The sequence below is a fragment of the Ovis canadensis genome, chromosome 2 (genome assembly GCF_042477335.2).
Source record: "Ovis canadensis isolate MfBH-ARS-UI-01 breed Bighorn chromosome 2, ARS-UI_OviCan_v2, whole genome shotgun sequence".
In the NCBI taxonomy this organism is placed as follows: Eukaryota; Metazoa; Chordata; class Mammalia; order Artiodactyla; family Bovidae; genus Ovis; species Ovis canadensis.
The window spans coordinates 143,634,807-143,650,715 of record NC_091246.1 but is presented as its reverse complement, the minus strand read 5'-3'; the positions used below and the strand labels follow the sequence as shown (position 1 = coordinate 143,650,715).

The 15,909-nt window shown below is 39.7% G+C and overlaps 1 protein-coding gene across 8 annotated transcripts in view; it reads right to left on the bottom strand.

Moving 5' to 3' along the window:
• Positions 1-15,909, bottom strand: part of METTL8 (methyltransferase 8, tRNA N3-cytidine) — an 85,401-nt gene that overhangs the window by 68,297 nt on the left and 1,195 nt on the right. For 2 of the 8 annotated variants that reach the window (XM_069577235.1, XM_069577236.1), the window contains exon 2: positions 784-969. The exons of 1 other annotated variant lie outside the window; for it this stretch is intronic. The gene's annotated coding sequence lies outside the window, so the exon portion shown is untranslated. Of the gene's footprint in view, positions 1-783; positions 970-3,234; positions 3,618-3,698; positions 3,862-15,909 lie in introns of those variants that run through there. 5 more of the 8 variants (XM_069577231.1, XM_069577232.1, XM_069577237.1 and 2 more) reach the window with 5 other exon arrangements.

Sequence of the window (15,909 nt, the reverse complement as noted above, 5' to 3'; positions counted from 1 at the left end):
TTAATATGATTAATATGTAAGGAATGTTTAGAAAATAATTAAAAATGACCTCTGTAGAAAATGTGCTAATACCATCAATAAGCATTCACAAAAGAAATGCAAATGGCCACTAAAAATGTTAATTTTTGGCACTTAAAAATGTTCATCACTAATAAATATTAATACCTTCTGGAGATGCTTTTGACTGCATTTAACAGAAGACACTATTCAAACTGACTCAAACAATAAGAGAATATTCTCTCTCTTAACTGTAAGTCCAGAGGCTGGGCAAGTTCTAGGTATGGCTTCAGTTCTATAATATCATCAAGGGCCCAGGTTCATGTCATTTCTCCATCTTGCTCTAAACAGCATCACCTTCATTCTAAGGCTGGTTGGCTTTGTCAATTACAAAATCGTTGCAGTGGTTCCAGGCATCACACTGGCATGGCAATATCCAGAGGAAGAAAAGGACCATCTCTTTCTTATATCTCTTTTTAGCAATGAAGAAACTTTTCCCCAAGCTCTTCGACAGACTTGCTCTCAGATTCCACTGGCCAGAATTGGATCACAGACTATTTCTAAACCAGTCTCTGGTAAGAGAAAGAGTTCTTATGACTAGTATCTTAGACCAGAGGTTCTCAGAATGTGGTCCTCAGATCCCTAGTGGCTCCCAAGACACTTTAAGGGGGTCTGCAAAACATGAGAAATATTTTCATAACACCATCAACATGTTATTTGCATTTTTTACTGTGGTGACATGTGCACTAACGGTGTATAGGCAATGGTAGATAAAACTGCTCGTACCTTGGTCAGAATCAAGGGAATAGCACCAAACTTCAGGGGCGGTCATGCCTTCTTCACCAACCATACATTTGAAGAAAAAAAACCCAAAAGGCCAATTTTACTTAAGCGTATCCTTGATGAAGCAATAAAGACTGTTTTCGTGGAACACCATTTTTACTTGGGCATTTTCTCAGAAACAAAGTAAGCCTGTCAAGAAAACAATGAACAGCATTTGTTGCCACTGATAAAATTCAAACTTTCAAGCAAAAATTAGAATTTTATAAACCCTATGTCCACCACTGTGAGCTTAAGAGCTTACTGACACTTAAACACTGTTCTTATGAGAATAAAGTATTTTTGATATTGTATAATGAAACCTGTCAACATTTGGAAGACCTGCACAACTCAGTGAACCAGTATTTTCCAGATGGCCAACACATGATGTCACAAAAGCATGCATGGGTAAAGGATCCAAAGTGCAAGGTAGACCATGGATTTTAATGTAACAGAGTATTAAAAAAATGCATGGGTATGATTTCAAATATTATACTGCAATTAACATTTAAGAAACTACCACTTACTGGGATCAGTATAGGATCAAGGGAGACTCTTCACACTTATCTGAATAGACTATTCAAGCACTCCTTTCTTAACTAGAAAATTATAGATCTGTGTGAGATCATATTTTCTTCATATACATCAACCAGAGCAACATATCATAACAGACTTAATGCAAAAGCAAATATAAGAATCTAATCATCTTCTTTTAAGCCATATGTTAATATTTGCAAAAAATATAAAACCATGATACTCTTCTAATTTTTTTCTTTTGAAAAATATAGGCATTTTTAATAAAAAGGGTATTCATGCTAATATGTAACAGGCTTATTATTGCTATTTAAAAATGACTTAAATATTTATATTTTTCTTAGGTTTAATTTCTAATACAGTAAATAATGATAACCATGAGCCACATAAACAAAAGCTCTTGGAGGTCCTCTATAATTTTTCAGAGTGTCAAGGGGTTCTGTGACCAAAAAACTTGAGAACTACTGCCTTAGATTAACTTTCTGGGGGTGATGTGGAGAGTGGAAATTCCACCAATTTTTAAAAAATGGTACAATGGGTTATTCACTATCATTCTGGAAAAGGTGAAATGTTGTGAACAGTAGTGTGCAATAAAAAGTATCCTCAAACATTGTCAGGGAGACTGCACCAAGAGACCTTTCCTGAGGGAACTGTGGCAACACGTGAACATTTTTAAATAAGAAATCTGATAGACACTCTATTTCTAGAAATATATCTTAAGAATATAATCAGAAGAATATATTAAGGATTTATCACAGCATTATCCTGCAAAGCTGCAAACAATCCAAACACTCATCTTTAGAGGGGTGACTATGTAGTTACTTAAAATGTTGGTAAAAACCTAAATTTGTTGATATAGAAAGATACATGACTTATTAGGTAGGGCTAAAAAGGCACAAAAGAGTACCTATGGTATAATCTCATTAAAAATTTTATATACATGTTAATCAATCTGTACACACACACACACACACACACACACACACGTATATACACACACCCCAATATATACACATATGTATGCATAGAAAAACTCTGGAAGAGTTTACAGGAGTTCCCTCTGGTTGAAAGGCTCGAGGATATCCTTACATTTTCCTAATGTCTCTAAATATTCTTTTCAAGAAAACGCAAAGTACTTTTATAATCAGAATAAAAAATATTTTTAAAACCATTAAGTATATACATGGGCTTCCCTCAAAGCTCAGTTGGTAAAGAATCTGCCTGCAATGCAGGAGACCTCGGTTAATTTCCTGGTTTGGGACAATCCCCTGGAGAAGGAATAGGCTACCCACTACATTATTCTTGGGCTCAGCTGATAAAGAATCCACCTGCAATGCAGGAGACCTGGGTTCGATCCCTGGGTTGGGAAGATCCCCAGAAGGGAAAGGCTACCCACTCCATTATTCTGGCTTGGAGAATTCCACGGACTACACAGTCCATGGGGTTGCAAAAAGTTATACACAACTGAGCAACTTTCACTTCCACTTTCAAGTATATACATTCTATGTACTATCCACACTTGGGAAGGAAGAGAAAAGATGATACGGGCAGTGAAGTAACACTAAAAAGTTAACAAATTTTCTGATGGTCACCCATTTCCATGGAGGAAAAAAAGATGCCACGGAGTCTGTAAGAGTTCGGTTGGAGGGACCCTGACAGGCTGCTATAGCTGACTGGATTCAGGATCCAAATACCTTAGGGTCAAAGAAGTCCAGGGAAAGGTTACTTTTTAAAAACCCTAACTTGTTAGACCAGGTAAGACAGATAATTACAGATGCTGAGAAGGTGAGGCAAAGAACCTGGAACGAGAAAGAAGTTTTGAAATGACAAACAGTAGCAGGAGGAGGCGCAGAAGGCAATGGCACCCCACTCCAGTACTCTTGCCTGGAAAATCCCATGGGCGGAGGAGCATGGTAGGCTGCAGCCCATGGGGTTGCGAAGAGTTGGACACGACTGAGTGACTTGGCTTTCACTTTCATGCATTGGAGAAGGAAATGACAATGCACTCCAGTGTTCTTGCCTGGAGAATCCCAGGGACGGGGGAGCCTGGTGGGCTGCCGTCTATGAGGTTGCACAGAGTTGAACACGACTGGAGTGACTTAGCAGCAGCAGCAGCAGCAGGAAGAGGTGCCAATCAGACAAATAACCCACCTTAGAATGTCAAATTCCAATTATCCAGAAACTTCCTATTCCCCAACTAGGGCAGGTACTTCCTACATTGCTGTGTGACATTATGGCTGCTGTCTCTTTCCATTCGGTAACTGTGTTTCTGATGTGCTAGAACCTTTTCATTTATAGTGCTTGTTAATCATCACACAGATGGCTCCAGTCAGGTCTGCCCAGCCTACCTTCTGGGAAAGCTCGTGCACCCTCTGCTGGTCAGCTCCACATCAGGACGAGAAGGTCTCTATCTGCAGGAGACAACTTCCTAAATCACAGGGACACACTTTTGTGTTCTCTATATAGCCAATTTCAGTGAAGAGTTTGGAAATCATTTCCTCAAACTGCCACCTTAAAGAGACAACTCCAGATTAAAAGAATGCCTTCCTTTATTAGATCAAGGAAAAACGTCATAAAAACTAAAGCCCTGTGAGAAAATATACCATCTAAAGCATTTTAAAATCAAATGATTTCAGTTTATTACATAATAAGTAAGTAAAGGTATATAGATGACCGCCAACACTTAATATGACTATCAAGCTCCATTAGAGTTGAACTCTGGTTGAAAACCTGAGATTATTATAACAAATAATACTTGTACAGGTTTTACAACTTACAGAAGCTCTCACATTCATTTTCACACCTAATCCTTACAACAGTTCTATGAGCTAGGGAGGAAGGCAGGATGCATTCCTGCCATCACTGTTTTACAGATGGGACCAGAGGCTCAAAGGGATTAATGAGCTGCCTTGATCACACAGCTACAAGAACCCACACTCCAAGTTGGTCTCCTGATTCCAAATTCTATGTTCTACTCAAAACTCTATTCTACCTGAACCGCTGATCTACAAGGGGTTTTCTAAAGAGTTGGTATGTATTCTAGGCAGAGAAGTAAAAGGCCTAAAAACATGTTTCTATAACACATTCATTCCATTTTTTTTCAAATATTACCAAAATTTTAGGTGCCAAAGCCTAAATCTAAGGGGTTTGTGCTGTGGGCAGTGCTTTGTAAAGAACACCAGTTTAACAAGGGAAATGAATATTTTAATAAGGAATCTTACCATCTTGATGATTTCCCCCTTACAAACAAAACTATGAACACTGTTTTGTCAGAATGCTAAGCTAAAACTCAGTATGCTGATGGATAGTCAGTGAAATTCAGCTATAATCAGAAATCCCCCAAACTGAAAAGTAAAGAAGTAATGATATTAATCAATACACTCAAACAATTATATAGTGCTGAATGTGTATGGCATTACTCTAAGTGCTTTACATACATTAACTCATTTAGTCCTCTGAAGAATCTAACAGATAAGAATTGAGGCACATAGAGATTAAGTAATTCTAGTTAATTAGGGTAACCAGGTTCACATAGTTAATGAGTAGTGAGACTGAGATCTGAACCCAGGCAGACTGGTTCCTGAGTTCATCTTCCTAACCACTAAAGCAATGCTGCCTCTATTCAGTGGTATCTACCACAGTCCTGTTGCATTTTTAAAGTAAACTTTCAACTTTAGAATGGTTCTCAATTTATAGAAAAGTTGTAGACAGTACAAAGAATTCCCATATAGCTGACATGCTGCTGCTAAGTCACGTCAGTCGTGTCTGATTCTGTGCGACCCCATAGACGGCAGCTCACCAGGCTTCCCCGTCCCTGGGATTCTCCAGGCAAGAACACTGGAGTGGGTTGCCATTTCCTTCTCCAATGCATGAAAGTGAAAAGTGAAAGTGAAGTCGCTCAGTTGTGTCCAACTCTTAGCAACCCCATGGACTGCAGCCCACCAGGTTCCTCCGTTCATGGATTTTCCAGGCAAGAGTACTGGAGTGGGGTGCCATCGCCTTCCCCGAGTTTCCCCTATTATTAAAATCTTACATTAGTATAATGTATTTGTTACCATTAACAAGTCAATGTTAACACATAATTATGAACTTAAGTTCAGAGCGTATTCAGCTTTCCTTCATTCCACCCTAACATCCTCTCTCTCTCCCAGGTCACCATCCACGACCCCACATGACACTTTGTTATCAGGCCTCCCTAGGCTCCTCTTTGGCTCTAAAAGTTTCTCACACTTTCTTTGTTTTTGAAAACCTTGACAGTTTTGAGAAGTATCGATCAGTTATCTTTAGAATGCTTCCTAGTTATTTTTAGAAAAACATCATCAGATGTTTTTCCTCATGATTACACTGAAGTTATGGGCTTTAGGGAGGAAAAAGTGTCATTCTTATCACATCATATCAAGGGTACATGATAGGAACATGACTTACCACTGCTGATGTTAACCTTGATAAAGTGGTGAGTTAGTGACTGACAGGTTTCTACTGTAAAGTTACTTCCCCCACTTTCCATACCATACTCTTAGGAAGTTACTATGCACAGCCAACCTTTAAGGAGGAGAGAGTTATGCCCCACCTTCTTAAGGGTGGAGTGTCTACATAAGTTATTTGGAAATTTTTTGCACAGAATGGTATCTTCTTCCCCATTTATTTAATTCAACCACTTGTTTATATCAGTATGGACTCACAGATATTTACTTTAAACTTTGGGTCATAACCTAATACTATTTAATTTTACTGTTCAAACTTTCCTGCTGCGGCCATTAAAAACCTCTTTCAGTTGCCTCCTCTATCCTTTTGACACATTCTCATCAGTGTGTCTGAGCACTTCCTTACTTTCTGGCACCACAAGATGTTGCAGACTCCTGTATACTCCTTGACCCCGTCCTAGAATCAGCCATTTCTCTACAGAGTGTTTGTCCCTTTTATTGGAGAATGGTCTGGGCACTGGGTGTGCTCTTTGCTCTTAGGTTGTCCTCACTTCTAGGCCCTCTCAACTGACAAAGCAAGGAAATAGACGTGTGTATACTACACCATGCATATACAAATATCTTTATCTACAAATGTTTCCATATATGTCCATCTGTATCTACAGTTGAGCTAAACTAGAGTTTACACTTATGTCTCCAACTCTAATCCATTACCACCTGATCATACTAGCCTTCCACTCTTGGTTGTCTACAATCGCCCACACCAACAGTAAGAAATCTGGCTGCCATTATCCACCAGACAGTTATTAATTGTTCAGTTCCAGTACACATGTGAAGTAGTTTCAGAACTATTAACCCATATCGGTAGGAAACTTTTATCGACTAGAGGACAGTAGTTACGTATAGTTCCTACTGCTTTTAGTCTCACAGTCTCAAAGTTACTTAGGTCAGCACCTTTCCCTGACCCCTTTCAGTGAGGTCACTGCATACTTTTGTAATACAGTTAGATTCTTTTGTCTCAGTCTGCATTATATCCTGGAACCCCCTCTTCCTCTTGTTTTTAAAATTTTGCATACATTAAATTTTACTCTGTGCTGTAAAACTACGTTATTGTTACTGTTTAATTGCTAAGTCATGTCCAACTCTTTTGTGATCCTATGGACTGTAGCCTGCCAGGCTCCTCTGTCTGTGGAATTCTCCAGGCAAGAACACTGGAGTGGGTAGCCATTTCCCTCTCTAAGAGATCTTTCCAACCCAGGGATCGAACCTGCATCTCCTGCAGTGGCAAGCATATTCTTTACTGCTGAGCTACCAGGGAAGCCCACTGTTTAGCTATATGAAAAGTGAAAGTTGTGTCCGACTCTTTGCGACCCCGTGGACTGTAGCCCACCAGGCTCCTCCATCCATGGGATTCTCCAGGCAAGAATGCTGGAGTGGGTGGCCATTTCCTTCTCCAGGGGATCTTCCCGACCCAGGGATCGAACTCAGGTCTCCTGCATTGCAGGAAGACGCTTTAACCTCTGAGCCACCAGGGAAGCCCTCTGTTAAGCTATCTGAGTTTTACTAAATGCATAGTGTGGGACTTCCCTGGCAGTCCACTAGTTAAGACTCCACACTCCCACTGCAGGGGGCACAGGTTCAATTCCCAGTCGAGGAACTAAGATCCTGCCAGCCATGTGCGGCACAACTGGAAAAAAAGAAACGCATAGTGTTATGTATCCACCATTACAGTACCATATGAAATCTCCACCCTAAAAAAATCCTCTGTGCTACTTAATCAACACGTTCTCCTCCCTAAACTCTCTACAACGTGTTCATGTTTATAAATTTATGCGATTCTCACTTCAATCCTGTTTCCACTTAGCAGATGATTGAAGGAAATTCAGAGAGAGTAAGTGGCTTGGTCAAGATTTCAGCAACTGCTGCTGCTGGTTCTGCAACTCATGCCTTCTGATCCTTCTGTGAGGTTTTCTACCGTACAATTCTACTTCCTTTCTTTCAGCAAGGAAGGGCATGACTGTGCACAGAGACAAGAAGAGAAGACTGCAACGGTGGTAGGTGATCACATTCCACATTAATGGAAGCTTTTTACACTAAAAATATGAGGAAGTGGAATTCTAGTTCTGGTAATTTGGTGAACCCGATACCTCCAAAATCTTTCTGCTATAAAATATTCCTAAAAGGCTGGACAAGTACGTTAAATACACCAGTAAACCAGCTAGAGAGAAAGAGAAACCCTCAGAGCCAGCAAAGGTCCAAGGAGCCGAGCAAGTAATGAAGCCAGTAGTTGCCCAACTCCCACAGTTTTTAAAAAAACAAAATACATCACAAACACTTATCTAAACCCAAGTTCGGTCTGACATTAAAAAATATATTCATGTAATTACCACATTATCAGACTACAGGAAAAAACCATATCATCACCTCAGCAATTACAGAGAAAGTTTTTGACAAAATTCAATTCCCATTCATATTTAAAAATAAAATGAACAAGACTTTTAGCAAATATGGAATGGATGAGAATTTCATTAACCTAACAAAAGGCACCATTCGAAACCCTATGATGTCATCCTTAATGGTGAAATATTAGAAGTATTCCATTTATAAACATGAATAAGACAAGGAGGTCCACTATCACTGGTTCTATTCAACACTGCACTGTAGGTCCTGGCCAACACAGCAAAAAAAAAGAAAAAATAGAGTAAAGAAGGTAAAAGAATTGAGAAGGAAGTAACAAAACTGTCACAGTTTCCAGAGGACATGATTGGCTATGTAGAAAAATCCCCCAAACCTTACAAATGACAATTATTGCTATTAAAGATAAACACTGGCAAGCAAGATCAATATATAAGAACAATGTTGCTAAATATAAGATCAATATACAGACAACTGCATGTTTATATACTATCAAAAATTTAGTTAGAAAACCTAAACTTAAAAATATACCATTTACAACACTGACCAAAAATACAGTGTACTTAGAAAACTGCAAATTATGTATGCAATCCAGTAAAAAAATATTATAAAATTTCATTAGTGAAAGTCACTCAGTCGTGTCTCTTTGTGACCCCATGGACTATACATTCCAAGGAATTCTCCAGGCCAGAATACAGGAGTAGGTAGCCTTTCCCTTCTCCAGGGGATCTTCCCAACCCAGGGATGGAACCCAGGTCCCCCACATTGCCAGCAGATTCTTTACCAGCTGAGCCACAAGGGAAGCCCAAGAATGTTGGAGTGGGTAGCCTCTCCCTCCTCCAGGGGATCGTCCCGATCCAGGAATCAAACAGGGCTATCCTGCACTGCAAGCAGATTCTTTACCAATTGAGCTAAGACACTAAAAAAGATCCAGATAAATGGAGAGATATATACTGTTTTCAGAGATAGGATAATTTGATAATATGGTAAAGATGTCAGTTCTCAAAATGACAGGTAGATTTAATGTCATCCCAACCAAAATTTCAATAAGGTTTCTGTAGAACTTAAATGGATTTAAAAATGTATATGAAAGGGCAAGTGCAAATGGAAAAAAAAAAAAAAAAGCAACACCCTCTTAAAGAAAAGCAATAGAGGTCTTGCTCTACTAGCTCAAAAGCCTTATTATAAAAGTGGTCAGGTATTCATTAACCTGGGAATAGAAAAAGAGACCAGAAAACCGAGCCTAAAATGGACTATGAGTGTAAACTTGATAAACAGAGTTAACACCACAGATTTGTAGAGAAATGAGGACCCCCTTCAATAAATGATACTGACAAGTAGTTATTGGAGTTATTTTAAAAAAAAAGACTATAAATGGGTGTTAGTTAATGTGCTTAGTTTGGGGTAATTTGCTACGTAGCAGTAGAAAATGAACACCTTCTTTAATGTGTGTACCAAAAGACAGGTTTAAGGTCTATAGCAGCACTTTTCTAGGAATAAAAAGCCCAAAAGAAACAAAAGCCCAGCCAGTAGAAAATGGATAAATAAACCGTAGAAAATTCACAAAATGAACTACTATATATTGGTAAAAATAAATGAAATTAACCCACAGGTACTTTGTCAAGTATGTTGAAGAAAAGAAAAAAAGACAACCTGTATAAGAGTACATATATGCAATATGACTCAATTTACATGATGCTCAAAAACATTCAAACCTTAATGTTTTATTTATATTAAGAGAAAAGAGGGATCCAAGAAACAGGATTGGCACATAGATGTCAAAATTTTAGGTTATGTTCTGTTTTATTAAGGTTAATGATAGCTCTCTGGGTATTCATTTATTATTTATATGTTATGCCATGTTAGCTATACATGTTCTTTTTAATAAGTAAAATACTTTTTAAAATAAATAGCTAGCAAACTTTACTACCAATCCTTTAAAAACCTAAATCTTTCTGGATTTTGCATATGAATGAATGAACTACATATTTGTACTACAATGTAGTACATCATTAAATGGACACTTAATGATATCGCTGTTGCTGCTGCTACTGCTAAGTCGCTGCAGTCGTGTCTGACTCTGTACGACCCCACAGACGGCAGCCCACCAGGCTCTGCCGTCCCTGGGATTCTCCAGGCAAGAACATTGGAGTGGGTTGCCATTTTCTTCTCCAATGCATGAAAGTGAAAAGTCAAAGTGAAGTCGCTCAGTCGTGTCTGACTCTTTGCAACCCCATGGACTGCAGCGTACCAGGCTCCTCTGTCCATGGGATTCTCCAGGCAAGAGTACTAGAGTGGGGTGCCATTGCCTTCTCCATTAATGATACTACATGTCATTCAAATATACAGAGAAAAATAAAAGAACAAAATTTACCGTTAAAAGCCTCAATTAATTTCAAAATAAATTACCAAAAATGACTCACTGTCACCCAAACTACACAATTAACCTGCTAACTGGTCTGCTTCACTCTTGCCCTGATGCTGTATGCAACTATCTCTTAAAGGGAACGTCACATCTCACTCTATAGAGATTTTTTTCCATCTCATTGCCATGGACCAACAAGCTCCGACCCCTGCCTATTTCTGGCCTGATTTTATTCCTCTCTTCCGATATGCCCCAGCCATAGAACAGATCCTAACATTCTCCAGGATTAATGCCTATAATGCTACTGTGTTGATTTAATAAAATCTTTGTTTCCTTCACAAGCTGGAATCAAGATTGCTGGGAGAAATATCAATAACCTCAGATATGCAGATGACACCACCCTTATGGCAGAAAGTGAAGAGGAGCTAAAAAGCCTCTTGATGAAAGTGAAAGAGGAGAATGAAAAAGTGGGCTTAAAGCTCAACACTCAGAAAACGAAGATCATGGCATCTGGTCCCATCACTTCATGGAAAATAGATGGGGAAATAGTGGAAACAGCGTCAGACTTTATTTTTGGGGCTCCAAAATCACTGCAGATGGTGACTGCAGCCATGAAATTAAAAGATGCTTACTCCTTGGAAGAAAAGTTATGACCAACCTAGAGAGTATATTCAAAAGCAGAGACATTACTTTGCCAACTAAGGTCCGTCTAGTTAAGGCTATGGTTTTCCCTGGTTTTCTCACATGCATGGATGTGAGAGTTGGACTGTGAAGAAGGCTGAGAGCCGAAGAATTGATGCTTTTGAACTGTGGTGTTGGAGAAGGCTCTTGAGAGTCCCTTGGACTGCAAGGAGATCCAACCAGTCCATTCTGAAGGAGATCAACCCTGGGATTTCTTTGGAAGGAATGATGCTAAAGCTGAAACTCCAGTACTTTGGCTACCTCATGCGAAGAGTTGACTCATTGGAAAAGACTCTGATGCTGGGAGGGATTGAGGGTAGGAGAAGGGGACGACCGAGGATGAGATGGCTGGATGGCATCACGGACTCGATGGACGTGAGTCTGGGTGAACTCTGGGAGATGGTGATGAACAGGGAGGCCTGGTGTGTGCTGCGATTCATGGGGTTGCAAAGAGTCGGACACGACTGAGCGACTGAACTGAACTGAATTTGTTTCCTTCATTGACAGCACATCAAGTATTTACCTGCTTTCCATTTTTTCTTGGGAGTTTGGGATGTTTATTTGTTGTTCTGTTTACTGAAGCTGAAACTCCAATACTCTGGCCACTTGATGTGAAGAACTGACTAACTGGAAAAGACCCTGATGCTGGGAAATACTGAAGGCAGGAGGAGAAGGGGACAACAGAGAATGAGATGGTTGGATGGCATCACCAACTCAATGGACATGAGTTTGAGCAAGCTCTGGGAGTTGGTGATGGACAGGGAAGCCTGGAGTTCTGCAGTCCGTGGGGTTGCAAAGAGTTGGACATGACTGAGTGACTGAACTGAACTTGACTTTTTATTTAGTGTCTTTAATATTTTTTATTTAATACCTTTAACATTCAAGTCATCAGAAGTCCTATCCATTCTACTTTTAATATAAATATACCCTGAATCGGTTCCCTTCTTTCCCTCTCCCCCTGCCACTCTAGCTCATTTACCATCGCTCATCTGGGCCAGTGCCACAGCCACCATCTCGTTTCCATTCTCGTGCCCCTGCAGTCTATTCTCTACACTACAGCCACAATGATCTTATCAAAAAAAATCAGATCATGTTACTTTCCTTCTCCAGAGTGTCCTATGGCTTCCCTTCACCACAGAATAAAATCCAAAATTCCTTACTCCCGACAAGGCATACTAGCTTTCTGATAGTTTCAGAATAATCCAACGTTGTTATTGCCCTGGGGACCCTGCACTGGAACATCCCTCTGCCTGAACCACTCTAACTTTAGTTCTGTGCAGACTGGCTCATCCTCATTCAAGGCTCAGTTCAAAACTCCACTTTTCACAAAGGCCTTTCCTGACCATTCTGGGTGCAGCAGGGCTCCCAAACACTATCAAGCACATCCCCCTGTTTTATCCTCTTCACAGTACTTTATCACTACCTGAAAATATTTTAAAAATCTATTTACCATCTATCTCCTTGGACAAGTGAGGATCTTGTTCCCTGATCAGTTAAACCCTATGCCAAAATAGTTCCCAGCACATTGTAGATGAAAATAATTACATGTTGAATGAATGACCTCTTGTGGCCTTGGTTCAAATTTTTTTTGTCTCTGAGCAAATGTTTAGGTTTAATAATCAGAGTGCTTTATATATTTATTGTTATCCCTCTTTAAACAAAATATATGAACAAAAAGCATTTTATTAACTTCTGAACTCTAATCTCTTCATCTTGAAAGTATCATGGCAAGGATGGTTAAGTATTCTCAAGGCATCATGTAGACACAGAATGAAAAAAAAGAATTAATGTTTGTTCTATGCCCCAAATTAAGAGAAGTCATTTCCAAATCCTAAGCTAGGGGTTTATGCCATTTTACTTTCAACAAGAAAACATCTACTTTATAGGGAGAACTGTTAGGGATAAAAGTTTTTTTAGAAGTTATTTCTTCTTATTGGCTGGGTTTCCCTGTGGGCTCAGTGTAAAGAAGCCTTCTGCAACGCAGGAGACACAAGTTTGATCCCTGGGTCAGGAAGATCCCTTGAAGAAGGAAATGGCAATCCACTCCAGTATTCTTGCCTGGGAAATCATAGACAAAAGAGCCTGGTGAGCTAGTCCATGGGGTTGCAAAAGAGGTAGACACAATTCAGCGAATAAAACAACATTTCTTCTTATTAATATTGTGTTTTCCTACATTTAAAGAATAAAGACTAAATATAGTTCTATGTTAAAAGTATTTAGTTAATGATAATAGAATCTATACATACATTGTTTTTAGAAGAGCCCATTCATTCAACATGGGCTTCCCTGGTAGCTCAGACAGTAAAGAAACTGCCTGCAATGTAGAAGATCTGGGTTCGATCCCTGGGTTGGGAAGGTCCCCTGGAAAAGGAAACGGCAACCCACTCCAGTATTCTTGCCTGGGAAATCCCATGGACAGAGCCTAATGGACTACAGTCCATGGGGTCACAAAGAGTTGGACATGACTGAGTGACTAACATTCATTCAACATACATATGCATCCATAGCCCAGTGCCTAAAATGTGGTTAATGCATATGGATGTTGAATGAATGAATGGACCTCTCTAAACAAACGTTGCAAAGACAGACTAACAATTCTAATATAGTGCCACAGACAGTGAATGCAGAGTAACATGAGAGAAGAGGCAAGGTTATCACGAAGATGGAAGGGTCAGGAAAAGTGTCTGAGAGGAGCTGAGATACCTGAGTCTTGAGATAAATAGATAAGAGGAGAGGAAGGGAGCTCCAGATAAAGAAAATTTTTAATGTAAAGGGACCCTGGCTTGAGCATGGAGGAAAGATGTCAGAACCACAGGAGCAAATGTGAAGGATGGGCAAAGATGAGGCTGAAAATGTGGGCAAGATGCAGATAACAAGTGCCCTGTATACTACACTGAGACTTACAGACTTTGTCCTATAAAGCACCTATACAGACCTTGAGGGATTGGTACATGTAGTCTCAAGATGATGAGACTTCCCTAGGGATACTTTTTATTTTCAATTTGATAAAAATCTAAACAAATTTTTTTGAACAAAAGGATACTCTGGATCATCCCTTTGATTGATTACTGTCACAATCAAATTTCATTGATTTCAAATCACGTTTGCCTTTAGAACTGCACTCGCTAACAAATGGGACTATTTGTCATTGGCACAGGTTAATGAGAGACATTTTATGTAATGGAGACTATTTTACGTAAATAGTGTTTGTCAAGTGAAGATCAAATGAAATCTTAACACACGGAACAAAGGAAGGTTTTTACAGTGGTTTAACTAAAGAAAAGAGGTGAAGTCACTGGGTAAAGCAATGGCACCCCACTCCTGTACTCTTGCCTGAAAAATCCCATGGAAGGAGGAGCCTGGTAGGCTGCAGTTCATGGGGTCGTGAAGTCGGACACGACTGAGTGACTTCACTTTGACTTTTCACTTTCATGCATTGGAGAAGGAAATGGCAACCTACTCCAGTATTCTTGCCTAGAGAATCCCAGGGATGCCGCAGCCTGGTGGGCTGCCGTCTATGGGGTCGCACAGAGTCGGACACGACTGAAGCGACTTAGCAGTAGCAGCAGCAAAGGCAGTAAGGACAGGTCTTTCTGTAAGGAATTCACGCCCCCAAGAACAGTGAAGCATGACAGGTCCGGCAGTCTCACTGGTATCAGTGAATAAGTATTCATCAGAATTTGTTTCATACATAGTTTTGCTTCATTTAATGTACAACTGTTTGAGCATTATAGTTGTTCAAAAGATACAACATAAGAAGTTTATATACAGTTTTATATTTGCATATATCTAACGTACTGAACATATTTTAAGTTCACCATAGAAAATCCTAGGTATCTACTTAGGTTTGAGAAATTCTGCTCTGGGTGACTGGAAGCCACTGAAAGATTTAATAGGGAAATGACAGATTTCTGCTTTAGAAAAATCACTGGCAGCAGTGTGGAAGGTTGGAATTTGAAGTATTTAAGTAAGGCAGAGAGGAGGCTACTTAATAATAATGTGAAAAAATGGTGAGGCCCTAAATTACTTGGGGTGGGGGGGATATGAAGAGTAGATGGATAACAGAATCAAAAGTACTTGGTTGAAGGTGATGGAAAAGAGGGGAGCTAGGACGACTGTCCCTTGGGTGACTTGTTTGTGAGACCACTGAAAGACAAGCAAATGGGGGTGAAGGGAAAGGAGAAAAAAAAAGATGAATTCAATTCAGCAATGATTTGAATTTCATTTCAGCCAAAGAAAATCCAGTTATCTTTTCTGGGTCTGTTTTCTCAGTGACAGCTGCATTCATGAATTACCAAATTAACTATTATAGCGCTCTCTAAAAATATACAAAGCACTCCACAGTATGCTGTAAATAAGTCATGAAAAATCAGCAAAAACCCAGGCCCCAAAGGAAATTTAGCAGGGTGGAAATTTAGCAGGGTTAAAAAGTTTCATCCTAAACGCTTAAAAACAGCGCACTCACAGAGTACTGTACTTTTTGCCCTGTCAGTCCGATGCAATCACACCCTAGCCCCATGTCTAAATAAGAGGCCACGTGGGAGACGCAAAGGCACCACGCTCAAGGGACTTACAGGCAAAGCAATGGGTCTCCTCTGGGACACGCTTACTGAAAACTTAGTGTGGCGAGAGTGGCATATCCTCAGTGACACAGCCCCTGAGGATATGACAGGA